General features: G+C 34.2%; 1 pseudogene; it reads right to left on the bottom strand.

Annotated features, from left to right (window-relative positions):
• Window positions 1–2,294: 2,294 nt before the first annotated feature.
• Window positions 2,295–23,089, bottom strand: part of LOC125925815 (splicing factor 3A subunit 1-like) — a 28,720-nt pseudogene continuing 7,925 nt past the window's right edge.

Raw genomic sequence — 23,089 nt, forward strand, 5'->3', positions numbered from 1 at the left:
AGCAACATCTCAATCATTTTAGTTTGGTCCAAAGTGTTATTTTTTCAAGTCTTATTTTTTCCTGATGAGCCAAAACCACACTGGCTCAGCTAAAGCTGTGATACAAATCCTTGTCAATTAGCTCACCATTTAAAAGTATCTTGCTAGATTTTATTGATGGCTTTTAAATCTCTGCTGCCAAAAAAGATTTACTTCTTTAGGGAATTCTTGGCAAAAACTGATGCATTATGAAGGTAGACTCACAACTCAAAATCAAGTGAAAGAAATCATGTGTCTCAAAAGCCTATTATTTATCTCAATTCCATATGTAACTTTCTAAATAAGGGTTCCTAGAACTTTTTGGAAGCTTGCAAATTACTGAAGTATAAAACTTATTACAAAAGTTGGAATGAAAATTCTAGTTTATTTATTTTTAAAATTTCTTTTAATGTTTATTTACCTTTGAGAGAGAGAGAAAGACAGAGTGGAGCCAGTGAGGGGCAGACAGCAAGAGGAAGACACAGAATCCAAAGCAGGCTCCAGGCTCTGAGCTGTCAGCACAAGAACCTGAGGTGGAGCTCACACTCAAGAACCATGAGATCATGACCCGAGCCAAAGTCAGACACTTAACCACTGAGCCACCCAGGCACCCCTGAAAATTCTAGTTTAAAACCATTACAGCATTCGTGTATGTTGATTATCTTCTTACCTCATTAAATAAAACTACACCTCAAAGAGGCAAGTAAGTTGTAAAAAATAAAAATAAAAAATCACAACAGACATTATTGAGTTTATTTTGCCAACATTAAAATAGTTATGAGAAGCGTATCCAACAAGTACAAATGCATTTTTCTCTCATCTTTGTCAGCTGATGTTTTGAGAAGAAACACATTTTCTTCAACAATTATTTCCTTGATGTGGTAGTCACGTTCCAAGTGCTTTGGTGGTTTGTTTTTTCATTTGATTCCATTCCCCACAGAGTTCCCCTTCATTTTTGCCCTGCCTTTGGTCACTCTGACCACTCAAATCATCTTGTCAAAATATGGCTACCATCTTTGAAACAAACAAACAAACAATGTACAGCAGAGATTTCAAAGGCTATATTCTTGCCTACTAACAGTGTTCTTTTGGAAATGTAATTTTTAATTTTTCCTCACTGAAATTAGAGTAATGAACATACTTGTAAAATTATCACTACTGGGGCACCAGGGTCACTCAGTTGGTTAAGTGTCGGACTCTTGATTTTGGCTCAGGTCATAATCTCATGGTTCATGAGACCAGTCTGTCTCAGGCTCTGCTCTGGCAGTACAGAGCCTGCTTGCAATTCTCTCTCTCCCTCGCCCTCTGCCCCTACCCTAATCTCTCTCATGAACACTCATCTCTTTCTCTCAAAATAAATACATTTTACAAGAAATTATCATTACTATCTTTTACTTTTAACTGGTGTGTTCAGATAATTTATATTTTGCATAATTTTGATGTTTGAGATTAAATCTATGATTTGGACATCTGTTTTTTGTCTAATCTTGGGGTTTTTTTTTATTTTTTGTTTTTTGTTTTACTTCTTTGGAATAACTTTTTGTGATTTTGTCTCCTTTTTTTGCCTCTTGCCTATTACTTTATGTTATTTTAGTGGTTATATAAGGGTTACATTATAGTACTGTATTTTTATCATCTTCTATTTTCAAGTAATATATACTATGTCCCATAAAATTATAAGAATCTCCCAGCAACATACTACCACGTGTCCTTTCCTGGCCTTGATGTTCACATTATGACATTTTACTTCTATATGTATTATAAATCCCACAATGTGCTGTTTTATTGTTTGGTTTAATCAGTTCATTATATTGTATAGAAATTTATGATTTAAAATGTATTTTATATTTCCCCACATTATTCTTTTCAGTGGTTTTCATTCTTGTTGGTATGATTTTCCTTCTGTTTGAGGGTTTTCAGTTAATATTTTTTTCCGTATAGTCAGCAGGTTTTTATTTCTCTCAGTTTGTTATGTCTTAAAAAAGTCCTTATTTTTCCTTCATTTTTGAAAGATATTTTTACAGGAGTAGATTTCTTAAGTTGTCAGGTTTGTTTGTTTATCCTTTAGTACTTTAAGAAGTTTCTCCTCTGTGTTCTAAATTACACTGTTTCAAAGAGAAGTTTCAATAAGAATAAGATTTATCTTTGTAACTCTGTATATAATGTGTCTGTGTGTTCTTTGGTCCCATGCTGCTGTCCTCTGAGCCTGATGACCACATTTTCCTATATTTTTTTTGGCCAAAATCTTTTCTCCCAAGATAGGGAACACAAAATATTTATCTTGAGCAGGGCTTGAGAGCCTTGGGATCACAGTCCCTCTATACAATGACTTGGTCTGCAGTCAAGGGCAGAGGTGGAAGCATAGATCTCTGAAGGTTGGACACTTTCTGCCCTTCTTCATCATCTGAACCCTCATCCTTGTCTTGCACTTGGGCGTCCTGATCTAGCTGGGATGGACACTACTCTACCTTGTAGTGTTTCTTAACCTTCTCATCAGACCCCGCCTCTATCTTGACCACCCCACCCTCCCCAAACTTTTCCCAGTGCTCCTGAATGAGTTTTTTGGGCCCCCAGATTCTCCAAGGTGGCGAAGGGAGAAAAGTTCAAGTCCATTGTTTCTGCCACTTCCACCACTGACTGATCTGATGATTTGCAAATGTACATTCGCTCCTTCTCCTCTTCTTTTTCTCATCTTGGAACTTGGCTTGCTCCATTCAGTAACATACCTGGTCCAAATCTTCTCTTTTTTGAGATTATTTTATTTTATTTTATTTTATTTTATTTTATTTTATCTTAGGGGGAGAGAGAGAGAGAGAGAGAGAGAGAGAGAGAGAGAGAGAGTGTGTGTGTGTGAGAGAGAGCAGGGAAGAGGGGCAGGGGAAGACACACAGAAAGAGAAGATCCCAAGACCTTAGGATCATGACCTGAGCTGAAATCAAGAGTTGGACACTCAACCGAGTCACCAAGGTGCCCTTCTTTTTTGAGCTTTGCAAATAAGCCTTTGGGTGGAATTACGACCTTGGTATAATGTTCCACCAGCATGGTGAAGTAGTGTCAAACTGGTAGCTGTGCTATTCTTTCTGTATCAGCTGCGTCAGAAACAAGTGCCCATTCCTTGCCACAGGCTGAGCCATCAGCTTCATCACATCCAGGTTGAAGGCTGAGATGCAGGCTGATTATGAGATGGAGGGGCATGCTATGATGAAGTCAAACTAGAGGGAAGGCTCTTTGGGCATGATGGTCTCCTGAATTACCTAGTGTTGAGCATTCTAGGGCAGCTGTTGTTGGGTGGCTTGCTTCTAATGCTGCCTAATAACCTTGAGGATGGAAGCTGAGGGCTCCTGAGCCTTCCCCTCCTTGCATTCACTGACCTAGTGATGGTGGTAGGCATTGTAAGGGTTAATGGGGTTTAGGAAGTTGTACTGAGGGCTATCTAATTCTGTTATATTCTAAGCTTCAAATTCAGGTCTGTTTCTGGCCACAAATTTGTCAGTGCTATCAATGATATCCCTGATCTTTATAGAAGAGGGTAAATAATCCCCACCACCGGTTTGGAAGGGTAAGAATTCTCTTTTGAAGATGATTCTTCTGTGTGTACTCTGGGCATGGTGGCTGTTGGTAGTGATGAGGACACTCCTCTGCCTGGGTCTGGCCTTCATGACTACAACAGTCAGCACTGCCTAGGGGTTCATGAGTGCTGTTGCCTTCTTCAAGACAGGCTCCCTGCACCATTGGAGGATGGCTAGTATATGTTAAGTGTGTGTATGTGTGTGTGTGACTCCCTTTAAGAGTTTCTCTGTGCCATTGGTTTTAGGCTATTTGATTACATTGTGACTTAATGTAGTTTTCTTTATGTTTCTTATTTTTTGTTGTTTTTAGCTTATTTGTAAGTTTATCATTTCATAAATTTTTTATTTTTTAAGACATATTTATTTAAATATCATGTTTACCCCCATTTCTTTCTTCTTCTTAAGAAACTCCAATTTGATTTGGCCTACATGAGATTGCTTTATTTTGTGGCTCAACTCACTGATGCTATGTTTATTTATTTTTCTTCCTATTTCATTTTAGTTTCTATTTCCATGTTTTAAAATTATTTTTCTCCTATGAGCACTGGGTGTTGTATGGAAACCAATTTGATAATAAATTTCATATATTGAAAAAAATAAATAAAAAAAATAAAATAATAAAATTATTTTTCTCCTATAATGTATAATCTGTTGTTAATCCCATGTAGTACATTTTTTTTTTAATTTTTTTTTTCAACGTTTCTTATTTATTTTTGGGACAGAGAGAGACAGAGCATGAACGGGGGAGGGGCAGAGAGAGAGGGAGACACAGAATCGGAAACAGGCTCCAGGCTCCGAGCCATCAGCCCAGAGCCTGACGCGGGGCTCGAACTCACGGACCGCGAGATCGTGACCTGGCTGAAGCCGGACGCTTAACCGACTGCGCCACCCAGGCGCCCCCCCATGTAGTACATTTTTAAGACTTCAGTATATATCTCTTAAAAATGAGATTTCTTACATAAATTAAAATAATATAATTTGAAAAAAAATTGACAATAGCTTGATGAAATTTTCTAGTATCCAGTCCACACTAAAATTTCACCAGTTCTTTTCAGAACATCTCCTAAAGTCATCTTTCTTTTGACAAGAATGTAAGTAGGGTTTACATATTACAATTGGTTTGTGTGTGTGTGTGTGTGTGTGTGTGTGTGTGTGTGTGTGTATGTTTTAATTTTAGATATTGTAGCTTTTTTAGGGGATATTTATTTACTTATAATTAAATTTTCATTTTAATTCCAGTATAAACATACAATGTTCTATTACTTTCAGGTATATAATATAGTGATTTAATAATTCTATAGATAATTACTCAGTGCTCATCATAAGTGTACTCGTAATTCCCTTCACCTATTTCACCCATCCCCCCACTAACCTCCCTTCTGATATGCTAGATATTGTAGTTTTTATGTACAGAGTTTTCATATGGGACTTCTTTACTACTCACGTTCCTTCTAACATTCTCAATATTTCCTGTATCTTCTTGATATGAAATGCATACTTTAATAATAATTGAAATATACTTTTAAGAATCATTGTAATATTCTTGCTTACTAATCCTATCATCTAGGTCATTTCTAGGCCAGATTTGACTGATTTGCTTTTCTCCCCATATGGGTCATATCTTTACAGTTCTTGTATATACATAATAATTACTCCTAAACTCCTATTCCAGAAAAAGGCCACAGGTGCAACACAATTTCAAACACCAGAGGCATAATGACACTTAAAATATTCCAAAATCTTTTTTATGCGGCATGTATAATATTGAAATTTAATGGTTATAATCTTTGAACATAAAATTATAACCTAAACTAACTTAAATAGCCATATATCCTAGATATATATTTGTTAACAGAGTAAAAGCATATAAAATTATGCATCTTCACCAAGTGTCATTAATTCTAGAAACTTAAAGATGATTCAATATTAGGAAGTTAATGAATATGACTACCATAGTGATAAGGCTGAGAGAGAAAATCACATGATTAACCTCATTAATGTTGTAAATAACTCAAAGTTAAACACGCTTTTGTGTTCTTACTTACACGGTTTCCCCCCACTCACTCTCTTTCAAAAACAAATAAATAAACTTTAAAAAAGTCAGTTTTAGGGATTTAATTACATGAAATGCTCTACCTTTATTTAGGAAAATAGATTTAATTTAGTTAAAACAGTAAACAATACTGTTTAATTCTTGATATATTTGTATTTAAAACTTACTTAGCATGATGTGGTATTCTCATCTTTGTTTCTACTTTTCCAAGGTAAGAAAAGTCATATCAGTATTATGAAGGAAACAAATATCTGCTCTATGGTTTGTCATACAAATTTGAATTTTAAACAACAGTAAACAGGAGCACCTGGGTGGCTCAGTCAGTTAAGCATCCGACTTCGGCTCAGGTCATGATCACACAGTTTGTGAGTTCAAGCCCCACATTAGGCTCTGTGCTGACATCTCAGAGCCTGGAGCCTGCTTTGGATTTGATGTGTCCCTCGCTCTCTGCCCCTCCCCGACTTGTGCTCTGTCTCTCTCTCAAAAATAAATAAGCATTAAAAAAAAATAAACAACAGTAAACAGACTTGATTGTTAATGCATGTCATTTAAAAAAAATTTACTACTGCCTATCAAGCAAAACATGAAATAAAAATATAAAGAAAAATTGGGTATCAATCCATCAATTATATGAAATACTAATTATTTCAGATCTTTTTCATTAAGAAGCAAATATTATGGAAAAATTGAAGCCCCAATATTCCATTTGCCAACGTATTTCCTGGAGTGCCTGGGTGGCTCAGTCAGTTAGGTGTCCAACTCTTGGTTTCAGCTTAGGTCATAAGCTGGTTTCCTGAGTTCAAGTCCCACATTGGGTTCTGTGCTGGCAGTGCAGAACCTGCTTGGGATTCTGCCTTCTTCTCTTTCTCAGCCCCTTCCCAACTCACGCTGTCTCTCTCTCTCTCACTCAAAATAAATAACTAAGCTTAAAACATAAAAAAATAAATAACATTTCCTTTTATTTTTTTTTATTTTAATTTTATTACTTATTTAAAATTTTTAATTTTTGTTTCAGAGAGTGTGTGTTTGAGTAGTAGAGAGGGGCATAGAGGGAGAGGGAGGGAGCGAATTCTAAGTAGGCTTCATGCTTAGCACAGAGATGAATGAGAGGCTCAATCCCACCATCATGGGATCGTGACCTGAGCTGAAACCAAGAGTCCAACGTTCAACCAACTGAGCCAGCCAGGAGCCCCTCAACATATTTCCTAAAACTTTTCCAAGAGGAAAGAATTCTAAATTTGGGGTTTATGATCCTTATTTATTTAATACTTTAACTACATTTGAATGTCCTCTTAAACCACATTTAATATTGCTTCACACATTTTTGAAATATATGTTAATTGAGAAAACCACTGCCTGTGTGATGCACATGATGATGCAGGGTTTACTGGATATGTACAAAATTGAGAAAACAAGTATTTTTTCCTCAACTATCATGTTTTTATGTTTACATTTTTTTTTATGTTTTTTTTTATTTGAGAGAAAGGGGGGGCAGAGGAAGAGGAGAGAGAGAATTCTGAGCAGGCTCTGTTCTGTCAACACAAAGCCTTATGAGAGTTCAGACCCATAAACCATGAGATCGTGACCTGAATCAAAATCGACGTGGACATTAAAGCAACTGAGCCACCTAGGCACTCCAGGTGCCTATTATGTTTATATTTTTAACTTTCATATATCTTTACTAAAATCTTCCCTATTTTGTTTAATGTAGCATATAATTTATTAAACTCTTCATTTCCATTACTAATTGATATATTTGTATTATCTTATTCTATTCATTATATAAACCACAGCAATATCCAGAAAATTAGAAATGAAAGTTTTACCCTTTTTGCAAGGTTGCTAGACTTGTCATAAAGTGTGTTAAGTATATAAAACCTTCCTTTGTTGGCGTCACTCATGCACCCATTTTCAAAAGTTAAAAAAAGTCCCACATTCCATCTAATTGAATACTATAGAACACATAATGCCACTGACATAGAAAATAAATTCTTATATAAGTAGTAGCCAAGAGCAATGAAAGAGATAACACACATAAATCAGTATTTTATATTTTTCCTCATATTCTCTATCTGTGCTTCTATGAACTACAGTATTAATCATAGGGCTTATTAGTGTTAAGTCCTAGTTATTTTTAATTTTTTGAATGAACATGTGTGATTATTACAGTAAATGCAACCAAATTAACATTAAAATCATCTATTTGAAGAAAAAAACCCTGCAATTCCAATCATTTCTCTATGAATGTAGTTTCACTCTATCATGGACAAAAAAATACAGTTTGTGCTTGGGTTGTATTGCCTTGGGGCAATTACAGTTACATAGTTTTGATCAGTGGACCAATACAAAAATAATGCAAATCATATGTTTTAGATTTCTCTGATATATTGAGTATTCACACAAATGCTAACAGATGATCAAATAACATGATTAAATATGTAAACATATCTATGTATTCTGAACAGGTTTCAAACAGGAATAGCTTTATATATAGAAGTTTCCTTAATAATTTCCTCATCCTTTTTCATCTACCCAACATTCACTCATGCTTTAATCTCCACTACCATAGTATATCATGAGAGTAATGGTAAAGGTTTCCTAGTGCCAGACATCTAGTCAGAGTCTCCAAAAACAGGTGTTTGGAAATGTGCCAGTTTGTAATGGAGTTAATAATATAAAACAATAAAGTGGGGTTCCCACAAAGCTTAATGACTTCAATTAAAAGGAGGAACTCTTTCTTATAGGTACTGAGCATATGACCTTTGCATTTTTATTATGCTGTTTTTCTTTCAATGTAGTAAATATTAATGGTAATAGATATTTACAATATGCTTTTACTTGAGAAATTTGGAAGAGAATTATTGTATTTTTATTTTACAATGTAGTGTTTTGGGTAAAAGATGAAATGTAATAAAACAGTAACAAAAAAATAATGTTGTTTTAACTGGTAATAAACAGCCTGCATCACTGAATCATTACAAGGAGACTTAGTCATAGTATCTTCATGTTTCACAGTGCACTTTACCTGAGTGTGAAATATCCACTGTCACAGTAAACCACTGGGAATTATATTTTTACTATTTTGCAACCCAATATATGTTTTCTTTTTTCTTCTTCTTTTTTTTAATGCAGGCATAATTGGCATATAACTTTATATTAGTTTTAGGTGTACAACATAATGATTCAATATTTATATATATTGTGAAATATAGCCACAATAGCCTAGTTAACCACAATAGCCTAGTTAACATCTGTCATACTTGTACATTTTTTTCTTGTGATGATAAATTTTAAGATCTACTTTCTTAATAAATGCTATATATTTTTTCATTTTATATTTTATGGTGCTTCCTGGGCCAACTATTTTTCAAATGAAAGATATTTTAAAAATAACTCAGGGGAAGCATGTTTTCAAATCAGAGGGGGCATAGTTCTTTTTTTGTGAAAATATGTTTTGTAATATATTCAAAATTTTCCATCAACACACTTAGATTTTCCTTTTATTTCTTTCCACACTGTTTCTCAATATATAGCTGTTGGATCTACCTATTCAGAAATGAAAAGTGACCAAAGGAACCAACTAAGGATTTATGAGTAGATTTACCAAAATATGGATAAAAGAGGATTTTATAAAAAAGCATATGTAAAATAAACCACAGGAAATAACGAATCTAGGAATACACATAGAATTTCAGATATATTTCTTTAAGACCTCAAAGCAATTATACTTTGATATTAAAAAATATACATCTAATAAAATAAATAATAAATTAACAGGAGGAAATAAAATGTGAGTTAACTATTAACAAAATAATATAAGAAAAAGATACTCATAAACTATATTACATGCACTAAAATGCACAAACATCTGAATAGAGAAATAGTATAAGCGAAAGGCATCTAAATAACATGTGAAAATAAATGGAAATAGCAGACACAAATAGCAATAGAAAAGCACTGGTGAAAATGGATAAAGAACAAATAGGATGCCATATATGTATGTAAAGGAGAAGAAAACAGAACAAGTAAAGTTCTTCATATGAAAATAAATATTTATGTATAAAAAGGAAATCTGAACATCTATATTGAAAGGTAACTTAAAAGGCACCTGAGTGGTTCAGTTGGTTGAATGTCTGACTTCGGCCCAAGTCATCATCTCGTGATCAATGGGTTCCAGCCCCACATGGGGCTCTGTGCTGGCAGCTCCAAGCTTGGAGCCTGCTTCAGATTCTGTGTCTCCCTCTCTCTCTGCCCCTTGCCCGTTCATGCTCTGTCTCTGTCTCAAAAATAAATGACCTTTAAGAAAAAAAGAAAGGTAACGTAATACCATATGGAAAAATGATGTAAATTGATAAACAAAAAAGCCATATCCTAATAAAAATACCAAACTTCAAGATCCAATTGTTAGGATGTCCTTAGAACCATAGTAGAGGGGACGGCCATCTTGCCAGCACACCCAAGGAAAAGCCCCCAGTAGCTGCCAGAACGAATTGGAGGTCAACCAATCACCCAGCAACAGCATGACCAGCCGGACGGGAAAAAGGCCCACCCGGACCTAAACCAGGAACCGCTGCAGCTTAAAAACCCCACCCCACCACACCTGGATGCGACTTCCCTGACTCCTCTCTCTCTCTCCCTGAGTCATGGAACCTTGCCCGAGACCTTAGTTCCCAAATAAAGCCTTTGACTGCTAAAATTTTTTAGCCTCTGACTCCTATCTTTACCCTGCCTTACGACTGACCCTAACACTAAACATAATGGGTAATTAAGGGAAAAGAGAAATCACATATTACAATACCCTGAAGAAAATAGTAACCCAAGAAATTCGAACTTATTTTTTCTTTAAAATATAAACACAGATGAACAACAGAGAATTTTTGTGGCTGTGAAGTCATTCTGTAGGGTATCATAATGATGGATATATGTCACTATACATTTATCCAAATCCACGGAATGCACATCAAAAGTGAACACTAATGTAAACTATGGACTTAGGTGATTGTGCTGTGTCAATGTAGGTTTATCAGTTTTGACAAATGTAACATCTACCAGTGTTGATAGATGAGGGTGGCTATGAATGTGACAGTGGGCAGCAGTTTATGGGAGAACTCAGTCTTCCTCTCAATTTGCTGTGAACCTGAAACTGCTTTTTAAAAATAACCTCAGAAACAAATAAAAAAAAAAAATACTGGCCAACACAGCCTGAATATTTTCTTAAGTTTAAGTAAACTTGAGGCAGATCTCTTCCTGCCTCTAGGCACATGACCTCCCTCCTATTCTGGCCTTCACAGAATCCAAATAGCTTAACCAAAGAGGTCCCTCCACTCTCCTTTCTTGGAGCATTTGCTTTTAAATCACTTCTAATTGCAAATTCTTCCCCTGCCTCTTTGAGATGTAAATCTTTTTCAAATGTCTCTGAGCAGCTTTATAACCCAGGACTGACTTTCTCCCTTTGAAATGTCATCATCAAGGATAGTAGCTAGCTACCCCATCTCCTAGTATATGTGGGGAATTGGAGCCTAGCCTTAGTGAGCATCTTATTCAGAGTCCTAAAGCTACCTCCTGTCATGAAGAGAGGAGAAAGTTTACATTTCCTATGGGTAAGTCCAAAGAGCAAACGCAGATGGCCTAGGATTCCCCCAACTCTGCTCTTAAAACTCCCTTGGCCCCTCTTTTTAAAAACAGTTAGACTGTTATGTTCTCTCTTTGCTGTTGCAAGAGCCTCCAATAAAATCTCCGTTACCATTTACTGTATCTGGTGCAATTTTTGCTTTAACAATACTTAGTGTCATTTTTATTTTATGAAATGACAGTTTCAAGAACTGCAGGGTGCAAAATACAAATGAATATTATTGATTAGAAATAAACTGTATTAGAATAGTCATCTCTCATTTTCTTCAAAATACCCTTAAATATGGATCCATACAAGTTTTAATTCTAAAACTAGATATAATAGCTTAAAAAGGTTGGACTAACAAAAATTCGTTACTTCACTGTGACTGAAGGATAGCAATTGTGTTCATTTTAATACTTCTGATTTAATGTGCAATCATCAGAATTTGCCCTGCATGTAAAGGAAATTTCTCAGACTAAAAATCAATAATAGCAGTTTTGAAAATCATTTTCTATTGATGAGATTCTGCTTCTAGAATAAGACTTACCCCACAATTTGAAACTTTATCGTAACATGAAAACAGTTCACAATTACTGTAATTTTGAATTTAACTCACATTCAAATTGAAATGGGTGGAAAAATAAAACCCTGTATGAAACTGTTTTCACTGTATGTGTTTTGAAGCATCTTTTAAAATGTAAAATCAACATTGCTATTCTAGTCACAGCAAAGTACTTTCCCAAATGTCATATTAAACTCATTACTGGGAGAATGACAAGGCTTTCTAATGTGATTGTCATTTTCTCATAATAAAGGCAAAAACTGCCAGTGCTTTGGAACTTAAAATAAGATGTGATTGGAGCTGGATGAATTAGCTCTGATGAATATGTATATCAAATGGTAGTATTTAAAAAAATATATATATACGCTTTGTTTCCATTAAAACCTGTATTTAGCCGACTACATTTTTACTTAGAATATCCTCATTATCAACTTTCTTGACATCAAAGTTGCTTCAAAGTTACATTTTTAAGAAACAGTTGACACAATATTTGTTACACATTGAACATATTTTGGCTGCTTTTTTTCAAGTCTTTGTTATTTACTTTTATCATATTCATGCTCTTCATCACTCCGCTTCGCAGTTCCTTGGCTTGCTTTTAGAACACTATAATGTACTTTTCTCTTTGCTTTAATGTTGGGTTGTTAGGAAAGAACATTGACAGATATTCCATGAAACATTTTAGCTATATAAAACATAATTCTAATTTTTTAAATTCATTTGTTTATTGAGAGAGAGAAAGGGTGAGAGAGAGAGAGAGAGAGAGAGAGAGAGAGAGAATGCAAGCGCACGTGCTCATGAGTGGGAGAGGGGCAGCTCCATCACATCAATACAGAGCCTGGTGAGCTCCGTCTCACCAACCCTGAGATCACGCCCTGAACCAAAATAAAGAATCTGACCCTTACCCAACTGAGCCACCCAGGTGGCCCAGAATTTCAACTGTTTAAAGTCAATTATAATAGACCCTTTATAATAGACATTTGCTATTATCTCACGGCTAAATCCACAACTATTATGCTTATAATAGAATTACAATTTTCTTAACAGATTATATTATTGACTTGTGTGAATAATTTTAAGCAAATGATACAAACAATTTTGACTAGGGAGAACGTTTTTTAAAAATAGGATAATTTTAGTCTAGAAGATTAGGTTTTGAAAGATACATCTTTGCATGTAATTTTAATTTCTCTTCAACAATTATTGAATGAATACCTAACATTTTTTCTTCTTTATATCTCATTCTTTTTTGAAATTACTCTATTTTTTTCCCTTTTTTCCTACACTTCACTGAAAATGACCTTGCTTAATAAGTGGTTAAATTGAAATGGAATTTTTCATTTTCCATTTTTTATCTTCTTTAGAACATTCCAAATATTTGACCAACCATCCTTGAAATGCTCTTTGAAGTCAATTCCTCACAGTATAGAACACAGTATTTTTTTTAATGTTTATTTGTTTTAAAAGAGAGAGAGAGAGAGAGAGAGAGAGAGAGAGAGACTGTGAGTGGGGTAGAGGGGGAGAGGGGGGGAGAGAGAGAGAGAGAGAGAGAGAGAGAGAGAGAGAGAGAGAGAGAATCCCAAGCAGGCTCCATGTTGTCAGTGCAGAGCCAGACGTAGGGCTCAATCTGATGAACTGTGAGATCATGACCTCAGCCAAAATCAAGAGCCAGATGCTTAACCGACTGAGCCATCCAGGTGCCCCAGCACACATTTATTTCTGATACTTTACTAGTTGAAGCTAAACTATATCCTTTGCCGAGCCAAAAATCTTCTACTAGAAATGAATGTCAAAGTTCCTTACGGTGTGGTGTTAGGGCACTTTCTACTCTTACTCTTCACTGTCTCCCTTGTCCACTTGTTCCCAAGCATATTCAACATCAGAATCACCTAGGACAAATTGAAAACCTGTACATTTTTGAGACACCTCCTCATAAATTTACTACTAAAATAACAAACAATGTAGACTCTTTCCATAGCTCTTGGAGTGGATGTTGAAGATGGGAGTCCCACCAAAGCAATAGAATATCTAGGTTCTAGCTTTTAAACTTGCAGGAATGAATGAGGAAAGAAATCACGCACAGAATTTTACCTGACCCGTGATCAAGACAAATTTGAACTTCAAACTTCTACCAAGTCTTGGTGTCATAATGTTAACTATTAAGAATTTACAGTTTTCTTCACTGAAAAGATACTCTACTGAATCTGGTTATTGTACACACACACATGTATTATGCTAGAGAAAGAACTGCAATAGTGTCATTATGCTGAGTTGTATCTATTCTGCATGAAAGGTCATGTTTATATTTGTTGCGTTTAGAAAAACATATCATCCTTAATAAGGATTGCTTATATATTTTTCTGAGGTTTGTACTATTTATATTTGCAGATGTTTCTGTCTCTGTATGAGTGCATTGTGATAAGAATCACACACATTTGTGATCAAGTGATTAGAAGGTTTTTGTTCTTTTTTTCATCTCACCTTGGACCAGGGTCTGGTGTGTAATGAACAAGTAAAACATCTGTGTTAGAAAAATCACCTTGAAGAAGATATTCATCTTATTGTTAACCATGGAGGGCATTAATGGAAGAGAAATCTGCTTTGATTTAGAGAATGCAAACTCAATTCAACAAATATAAAATATTCCTGTGGTCAGAACATTCTCATTATCACACTACCAGCTACTTGGTATGGGCTCCTTAGTCACTTGATCTATGTGAGCTAAATATCATTTTCTGGTCTCTGTCATCTCATCATCTTAACAAGCAGGGGGAAAGCTTCATCTTTAATATCTTTTCCCAGCATTCCTATTTTTCAGATAATGACACTTGAACCATTTTTCAATTATTGTGGCCATTACTACATCAGTAAATTTCTCAACAATTTAATGAAGGCTATTATGGGACCTCCAGGGATGATATGATTAGGTGGTGGATGGGCAGGCCACTTATAATGACTCTACACCACCATTACTATTTCCTTGATATTTGGATTTTTGATCTATGATATTACAAGGAATTTCTAATTACTCACTTTTAAAATAATGTCCATCATCAGGTCCCAGTGGCTGAAGCTAGCACATTGGGCTAAAACTAATTGGTGTGCACATTCACATTAATAGATTCAGTCTGGTAGAAAATGATGCTGTTTCTTCTTTTTTTGACAATCATACAAATGAGTTTATGCATACGCTTCGGTAAGTCCAGCTTCTGTTTTTTATCAGAGATATTTACAATTAGAAACAAGGACACAAGGGTCAAAGAGAAAGTAAAAGCATAGATGCTACAGAAGTGTCCCATGCTTGAGGAGACAAATTGACAATGAAGCTCTACCAAGACAGTACAGACATGAGGGATCAAATTTAAGGAGAAAAGGGAACTGTAGGGAACTAAGCCTCACAATGTGAGACATTTCTCCCAATGAATTTACTAATCCCTAAGCTTTACAAACAAGAAATCTTGAACCCAAGCAGAACATAGTGGCTAGGGAGCTGTCACTCTGAAGAGCTTTTTATAGTCTCATTGACCGAGGAAACAAACATGAGACTTTAAAAAATATCCACGGAGGTGTGTTCTTGGCAAATATCCTTGATTTCCATTAAAACCCCAGAAAGGCTATACATTAAGATTAAAATTAAGTAGTTCAATCCTCTTCAAAACTAAATTCTCACATGAATCAATTCAATTACTGTTTAGATATAAGAAATCTGATCCTATTATAATTACCTGTGGAATATTGTTAATTCCCCTTTGCAGAAAGATACCATCAAGAACTTTTAAATTTTTTATATGCAATTCCAATCATTCTGTAAAAAGAAAATAAGCAGTGTGATAAATAGAACCAGATGACAAAATTCAAGATGTTGTCAAATAACTGATGTCAGGTAAACACAGAAAACCATTTCTTACAATTGCAATTTACTTTAGGCTTTATTCTTTTCAAAGAAATTTCTTTCAGTTTTCTGATTTCATCCATACAATAGTCCTGTGAGGTAGATGGGGCAGACAACAGAATAGATCCAGAAGTGATCAATATATGGTAGTTATCATCTATGATCTCTCAAATATTTTGTTATTAATTTCTGAGCAGAATGTTCAATAAGGGGGAAAATTACTCCCTGAAATCTGGAGTCTACATTATTCAATACAAATTTTAGAAAGGAAAAAGAAAATCATAAGATTTAAGAAATAAACAGATTAATAGTATGCAAGACAGCAGCAGATAGTAATAATGACTAAGAAAAGGGGTCTGAAAGAGGTTTCTGGCTCAGTCAGCTGAGTGTCCGACTTTGGGTCATGCTCTCGTAGTCTGTGAGTTTGAGCCCCATGTCGGGCTCTGTGCTGGCAGCTTGGAGCCTGGAGCCTGCTTCGGGTTCTGTGTCTCCCTTTCTCTCTGCCCGTCCCTCACTAGTACTCCCTCTCTCTCTCTCTCAAAAATAAATAAAAACATCTAAAAAATTTAAAAAGAAAAAAAGAGAAAGGGTCAGAAAAAATATCCAGACCGATCATAAAGAGACAAAACTTACATAGAAAGTATGAAGAGATGAGTCATATGACAGACTGTTACACACACACAAAAAGAAGTTCAGCAACCCTCCATGTAATGAGTCCCCAAATGAGAGGAGACTATGACAGAGGTAATTATTTTGAGAAAAACGTGGATTAAATACACTGTGAAAGGATGGTGTACATACAGACTTGGTTCATATTAAGAACAGCATATTGAATAAATAAAAGAAAAATTAGTGTATCAGAGGAAAAAAAACTCCTTAAAACCCAGAGGAAAAATTATGAGCAAGAGTAGAAAAAATATATTATCATTAAAGAAGCAAAGATAAAACCACAGTCAAATTATCAATAGAAATATGGAAAGCCAGAAAACAATGGATAATATCTTTAAGTACTGAATGCTAGAATTCTATTTTAAAAAAATATTTCAAAAAATGAAATAATTTTCATACTATTAAATTTGAATTTCACATTAACCAGCCGTTGTAAAAATAACTGAAGAGAGACTTCAAGATAAAAAATGGCTCTGAACGGAAAATAGCAAATGAAGAAAGGAATAAAGAATATACAAAATGTTAAATATTGTATGAATCTAAATAAATACAATGTAAGACTGTATTTATTTGGCTTTTGAAGTTTTACATGCTGATTATATTAAGACATGAAAAAGTCAAATTTCATGCATCTATTTAAATTTTGAACCTTTGAAATACAATTATAATTCCTGATTAATAACCTCCCCTGCTAATTATAACATATGTCTCATTTCTCATTCAATTTTGATGACATCATTACTTTTATTAACATGTTTCATTTTTCCTGCTTCCTTGGATGCCTCTTTTTTTTTTAACCATTTTATTTAGGAATGATTGACAAAAAAGATAGCTGTACATATTTAGTTTGCACAACCTGATGAGTCACCATAGCCACTGTGTATTCTCCACACCCCTGATGAAGATCAGTTGACGATATAAGTGTGGGTTTATTTCTGGGCTCTCCATTCTGTTCCATTGGTTTATCTGTTTGTTTTAATACCAGTACCATACTGTTTTGACTGTTGCTGCTTTGTAATGTATGTGGAAATAGGGAAGTGTGATAACCTCCCATTTTATTTTTCTTGCTCAAAATTACTTTGGCTATTCAGTATCTTTTTCCCCCCATAGGTATTTTAGAATTGTTTTCTATTTTTGTAAAAAAAAAAAAAAGTCACTGGAATTTTGATAGGGATTACATAAAGCCTGTGGGTCACATCAAATAGTATCAACATTTTAACAATATTATTTCTTCCAATCCATGAACATAAGATGTTTTCCACTTATTTCTGTCTGCTTTAATTTATTTCTCCAGTGTTTTATATTTGTCAAGGTGCAGATCTTTTGCCTCCTTGGCTAAGTTTATTCTTAAGTACTTTTTTTTTCATGCTATTGTAAATGGGATTGCTTTTCTTAATGTTATTTTCAGATAGTTCATTATGGGTGAATAGAAATGCACTAATTTTTATGTTGATTTTATACCCTGAAACTTTACTGAGTTTTTTTATTAGTTCTAAAAGTTTGTGTGTGTGAAGTTATTGGGGTTTTCTACATATAAGAATCTGTCATCTGCAAACAGAAATTTTACTTCTTTTCCATTTTGGATGCCTTTTTTTTTTTCCTTGCCTAGTTGCTATGGCTAGAACTTCCAGTAATATGTTGAAAAGAAAAAGCAAAGTTGGGCATAAGAACAACCTAAGCCCAAAATTAGCAGAATGGAAATGATAAAGATTCGAACAGAAATTTATGATATACAGAATAGAAAAGTTATAGGAAAATTTGAAAAAACTAATTTTTTGAAAAGATAAGCAAAATCTACAACCCCCTAACTATACCAAGAACAAAGAAAGAGAAGACTCAAATAAACAAAATAAAAAATAAAGACAGAGGAATGCCACGGGGGAAAAAAAGTCGTAACAAACTATTACAAAAAAAATTATATGCTAACAAATTGGATATCCTAGAAGAAATGAGCAATTTCTTAGGAACATAGAACCTGCCAAAACTGAATCAAGAAGAAGGGTACCTGGGTGGCTAAACTAGTTAAGTCTCCAACTCTAGAGTTCTGCTCAACTCATGATATCATGGTTTATGAGATTGAGCCTTGCATTGGGCTCTGCACTGACAGCCCAGAGCCTGCTTTGGATTGTCACTCTCCCCCCTCCCCGCCCTCTCAGCCCCTTCAATTCTCATGCTCTTTCTCTTTCTCAAAATAAATATTTAAAAAAATTAAAACAATAAAACTGAATAAAAAAGAAATAGAAAGCTTGAACAGACCAATAATAAAGAGACTGAATCACTAATCACAAACCTTTCACAAAGAAAGCCCGCAACAGGTGAATTTTACCATATTAAAAATAAATAAATAAGTCCTAGCAACACTTCTGAAACTATTCAAAAAAGAGAGCAAAGAACACTTCCAAACACATTTTAGGAGGCCACATCAGCTTGATACCAAATCCATGAAGCTACAAAAAGACATTGAGGATACCTAAATGCATATCATTAAATTAAAGAAGCCAACTGAAAAGGATACATACTCTATTAACCCAACTATAAGACATTCTAGAAAAGGCAAAACTATGAGACAGTAAGAAAATGTCAGTGATTGCCAGGGATTAGTGTGGGGAGAAGGGATGAAGAGGCAGAGAACAGTGTTTTAGGTCAATGAAAATACTTGGTATGATAAAGAGTACTTTAGGGTGGTGAATATTTTTTGTATGATACCAAAATGATGAGAACATGTCATTATACATTTGTTCAAACCTAAAAAAATGCACAACACAAAGAGTGAACACTAATGTAAACTACTGTCTTTGATTATTGTGATTTATTAATGTAGATTCATCAGTCATAACAAATGCACTACTTGGTGGGGATTGTTGACAATAGGGGATATTATGCATGTGTGAAGGCATGGGGTATATGGGAAATCTCTGTACTTTCCCATCAATTTTTTGTGAACCTAAAGCTGCCTTAAGAAAATAAAGTCTAAAAAAATTAAAAAAAATAAAACAATACAAACAAAACAAATTAAGTATAGAAGAAAGTAACCTCACCACATAAAAGGCATTTATGAAAAGCTCATATCTAACACCATACTCAATGGTGAAAACTGAAAGCTTTTAAACTGAGATATGGATGCCTCATAATCTTTGATTGGATACCAGATAATATTAATTGTACTTTGTTGGATGTTGGATATTTTTTTGTATCTCTATAAATAATTATATTTCTTCTGAGCTCTGGTTATTTAGACATAGTGTGATCCTTTTGGGTACTGCAGAGCAATTCTAAGTATTCCTTTCTACTCTAGTAAGACTTTTTTTGGTACTTTGTGAAGTATGAGATTTTCTAGACTGACTGATGAGAAGAGCCCATGTTCCCATCCCTGTGCAGTGCAGGTATTATACTCTATACTCCATAAATCATGGCACTATTTATATTTTGATCTGGATAATTCTATATCGTGAGACCTGTGACAGTCCTGTGCATTGTAGGATATTAAGCAGCAACACTGCCTGCTATGAGCTAGATGTCAGTAGCACATCCCAGCAGTGAACATCCAAACTGTCTTCAGACATTGACAAATGTTTCCTGCAGAATAAACTATCTTTGGTTAAGAACAGCTGCTTTAATTCTCCCTACTCCCTAGCCATACATAGTTTTCTCCCATGTACACACTGACTACCATTCTACTAAATGGTTAGGTGACCACTTCTGCAAATGTCCAGGGTTTTTTTTCGTGTAGCTCTGTCTTATCAGAGATTTTTCATATGCTCTCTAGGTGCCTTGAACTTTTCCTACTCTCAGCTTCATCTCCTTAACTTAGGGATTATGCTGGGCTTTGCCTCAGCTTCCTCTCCCTATCCCACAATCTAATAAGCTGGGACAACTGTAATATTCGTCTTGTTTTATTTTTTTTTTTTGTTAGTTTTGTTTTTTCCTCAAAATGTCTCAGGAACATTGTCCTTTGTTGCTAGCTAACCAGTGTCTCAAAAAGTTTTGTGTCATGTATTTTGCTTTGTTTGCTGTTCCTGTTGTTTTCATGTAGGGAGGAAAATCTGATAGCCATTTACTCCATGAAGTCAGAAGTGGAAATCCCTCAATGCACAGGACTTGTTTATTTCAATATAATACCAGTGAGTTCAGGGATTCATATACATTTTGAAAAGTTTTAATTTTTAGTAGACTCTATGAAATCATAGATGTATATTAATTCTAGAATAAGTACAGAGAATGCTCAGTAATGGACATCCAAAGATATTAGGTCCTATTAGGTCCTGGAACCTATACATCTTAATTTATAAGGAAAAGATGTTCCTTGCAGATGTTTAGATTAAGTTAGGCATCTTGACATGGCCAGATTAACCTGGACTATCTAAGTAGGCCTTTAATCAGTTACAGGTGTCCTAAAAAACAGGCAAGGGGAGATTTCATATGCAGAAGAGAAGGAAACATGGCCATGGTACAGAATTTGGGGTGATGTGGCCACAAGTCAAGGTATGCCAACAGTCACAACAAGCTGGAAGACCCAAGGAACAAATTCTCTGCAGCCTCCAAAGGGAGCAAAGCCCTACTGACACCCTGATTTCCACTCAGTGAAACTGATTTCAGACTTCTGGCTTCCAGAGCTGTGAGAGAATAAATTTCTGTTGTGTAACCCATCAAGTTTGTGATCATTTGTCACAGTACACAAAAGAAACTAATACAGAAACCATCAAACAACAATAAAAAATATGCAGAACAAACACATGGAAGAAGGGATCTGTTGAAAGGAAGGAAAGAAGAGAGAAACAAATGTGAAACAAATAGAAAGAGCAAGGCTTTAAATCCAAATACATAAGCAGCCTGTTTCCTGAACAAAACATGAGATTTCAGTTTTGCCTCATGCTTGGTATAGGCAAGTCCTGGGGAAAAAAACACTGAAGATGTCAGCTCTTCATTCAGTGATACCCCCCCCCCTTTTTTTTTAATGCTGGCCCCTCTAATCTTGGTTACGTCAGCAATCCTCTAACGATTAATATATGAACATATATATGTATGTTGGTGTCACTATTGCATTTTCTATATAAACAGTCAACACAAAAGTTGTAAATTTTATTATTTAAGAAAAATGCCCTGAAATAAAAGCATTCAAACAGAAGTTGACTCATTATTTATTCTCTTAAGTCATTAATAATCTAAATAAATTTATAAAATGACCATCAAGACCAACTACTAGACAGATAGGAGTTACCAAGATTACTACTTCCATTTACTCCAGAAAAGTAACTCATCTGATTATTTTAAAGACAAAGTTACTTCTCATAGGAATATTCTGAGGTAATGGTGACAAAAGGAATTATTCAACAAGTTAAATAATGAATCTCTAGTCATATACTTGAAATAGAAAGAGTGGGTGAGTTTTAAGATTATCCACAGATTTAATCTTTTTTAAAATGAAAACCTAAAAGTACAAAAAAGAAAACGTAAGAAGTTGAGATATGCTATAAAACAAAAGGGAATTTTAATTGCCAATAAATAATTTGTAACATAATAATCATCTAAATGCACTATTGGTTCATAATAATATATTGAAAGTAAGATATGCAAAATGTTTATATTTGCATTATCCTATTACAAAATTTAATCATGTTTATTTAAATCTGTTAACTTTATAAATTTTAATATTCATTAATATTAATATTCAATAATCCATTTGTAGTGTTATTTATATCTGTTTTATGCAGTCATGGCTTATCTTCTAGTACTTTATTAAAGAAATAGTGAGACAAATAATGTTTCTTATTTTATTAGCCCTACCATATGAAGATTCAGAAATGGTACCATTTTTGAGAAAGATAGTTAAGCAATGGGGAAAACTATAATTTAGTTTTTAAGCTAATGTGATTAAAAAATAAATCCTGAGTCAACTAAGTTATTACCTTCCCCATAAAATGTTGTTACTGTCTTTCAGGGAAATTTATCCACTCTATTTCATAAGTTTTGTGATATTTTATTTGCAAATTTATAACACAAATTATTATTTATATTGTATTTTTATTTCTTTCTGTTTATTTCCCCATATATCATGAGTGGTCAAATCCAGAGACTATGGATTAATAATATTTTTGTTTTTAAAATTAAAAGATTCTTTGAAGTCATCACAAGTGGACAGACACAGAGTGAATTTCTCTTGTTCAACTGAAATAATTTTAACAAAATGGTTAATCTTTTCATCAGATAATTTTAAAATTTAGATAACGTTTTTCATTTTATAAATATATTATTCAATTCACTCTTTTCTCCCTTCTTCAATTATAGAACCACAAAGCTGCATCATAATTATCTATTGTACTTGTTTCTTCATTGAATAAGGGCAGAACTTATCTATTTACCATTTTGTTGCAAGATTCTAGAATTCCACCCAGAATAAAGAGGAAAAAGTAACATTATACACTGAAGCCATTATTTGGTTACTGAATATATATGGTTACTTTATTCTTGATCTCAAGCAAGATGGAAAAATACAAAGCAAATCCTTAAAAAGTGTCCTCTCTTTCTAAAATTCCTTGACCACTCTCTTTTTGAGAGAGAAATATTTTATTTCTCTAGCCATAATGATAAAGCAACTAATTTTTGCATGTGGAATTAAGATAGAATGTCAATTTTAATTCAAAAGTAGAAATATGAATAAGACATAGATAGATATGTATTCAGTTTAAAATACTTAGCATTTACATTTTCTATC

This window comes from Panthera uncia, chromosome F1 (genome assembly GCF_023721935.1).
Source record: "Panthera uncia isolate 11264 chromosome F1, Puncia_PCG_1.0, whole genome shotgun sequence".
NCBI lineage: Eukaryota > Metazoa > Chordata > Mammalia > Carnivora > Felidae > Panthera > Panthera uncia.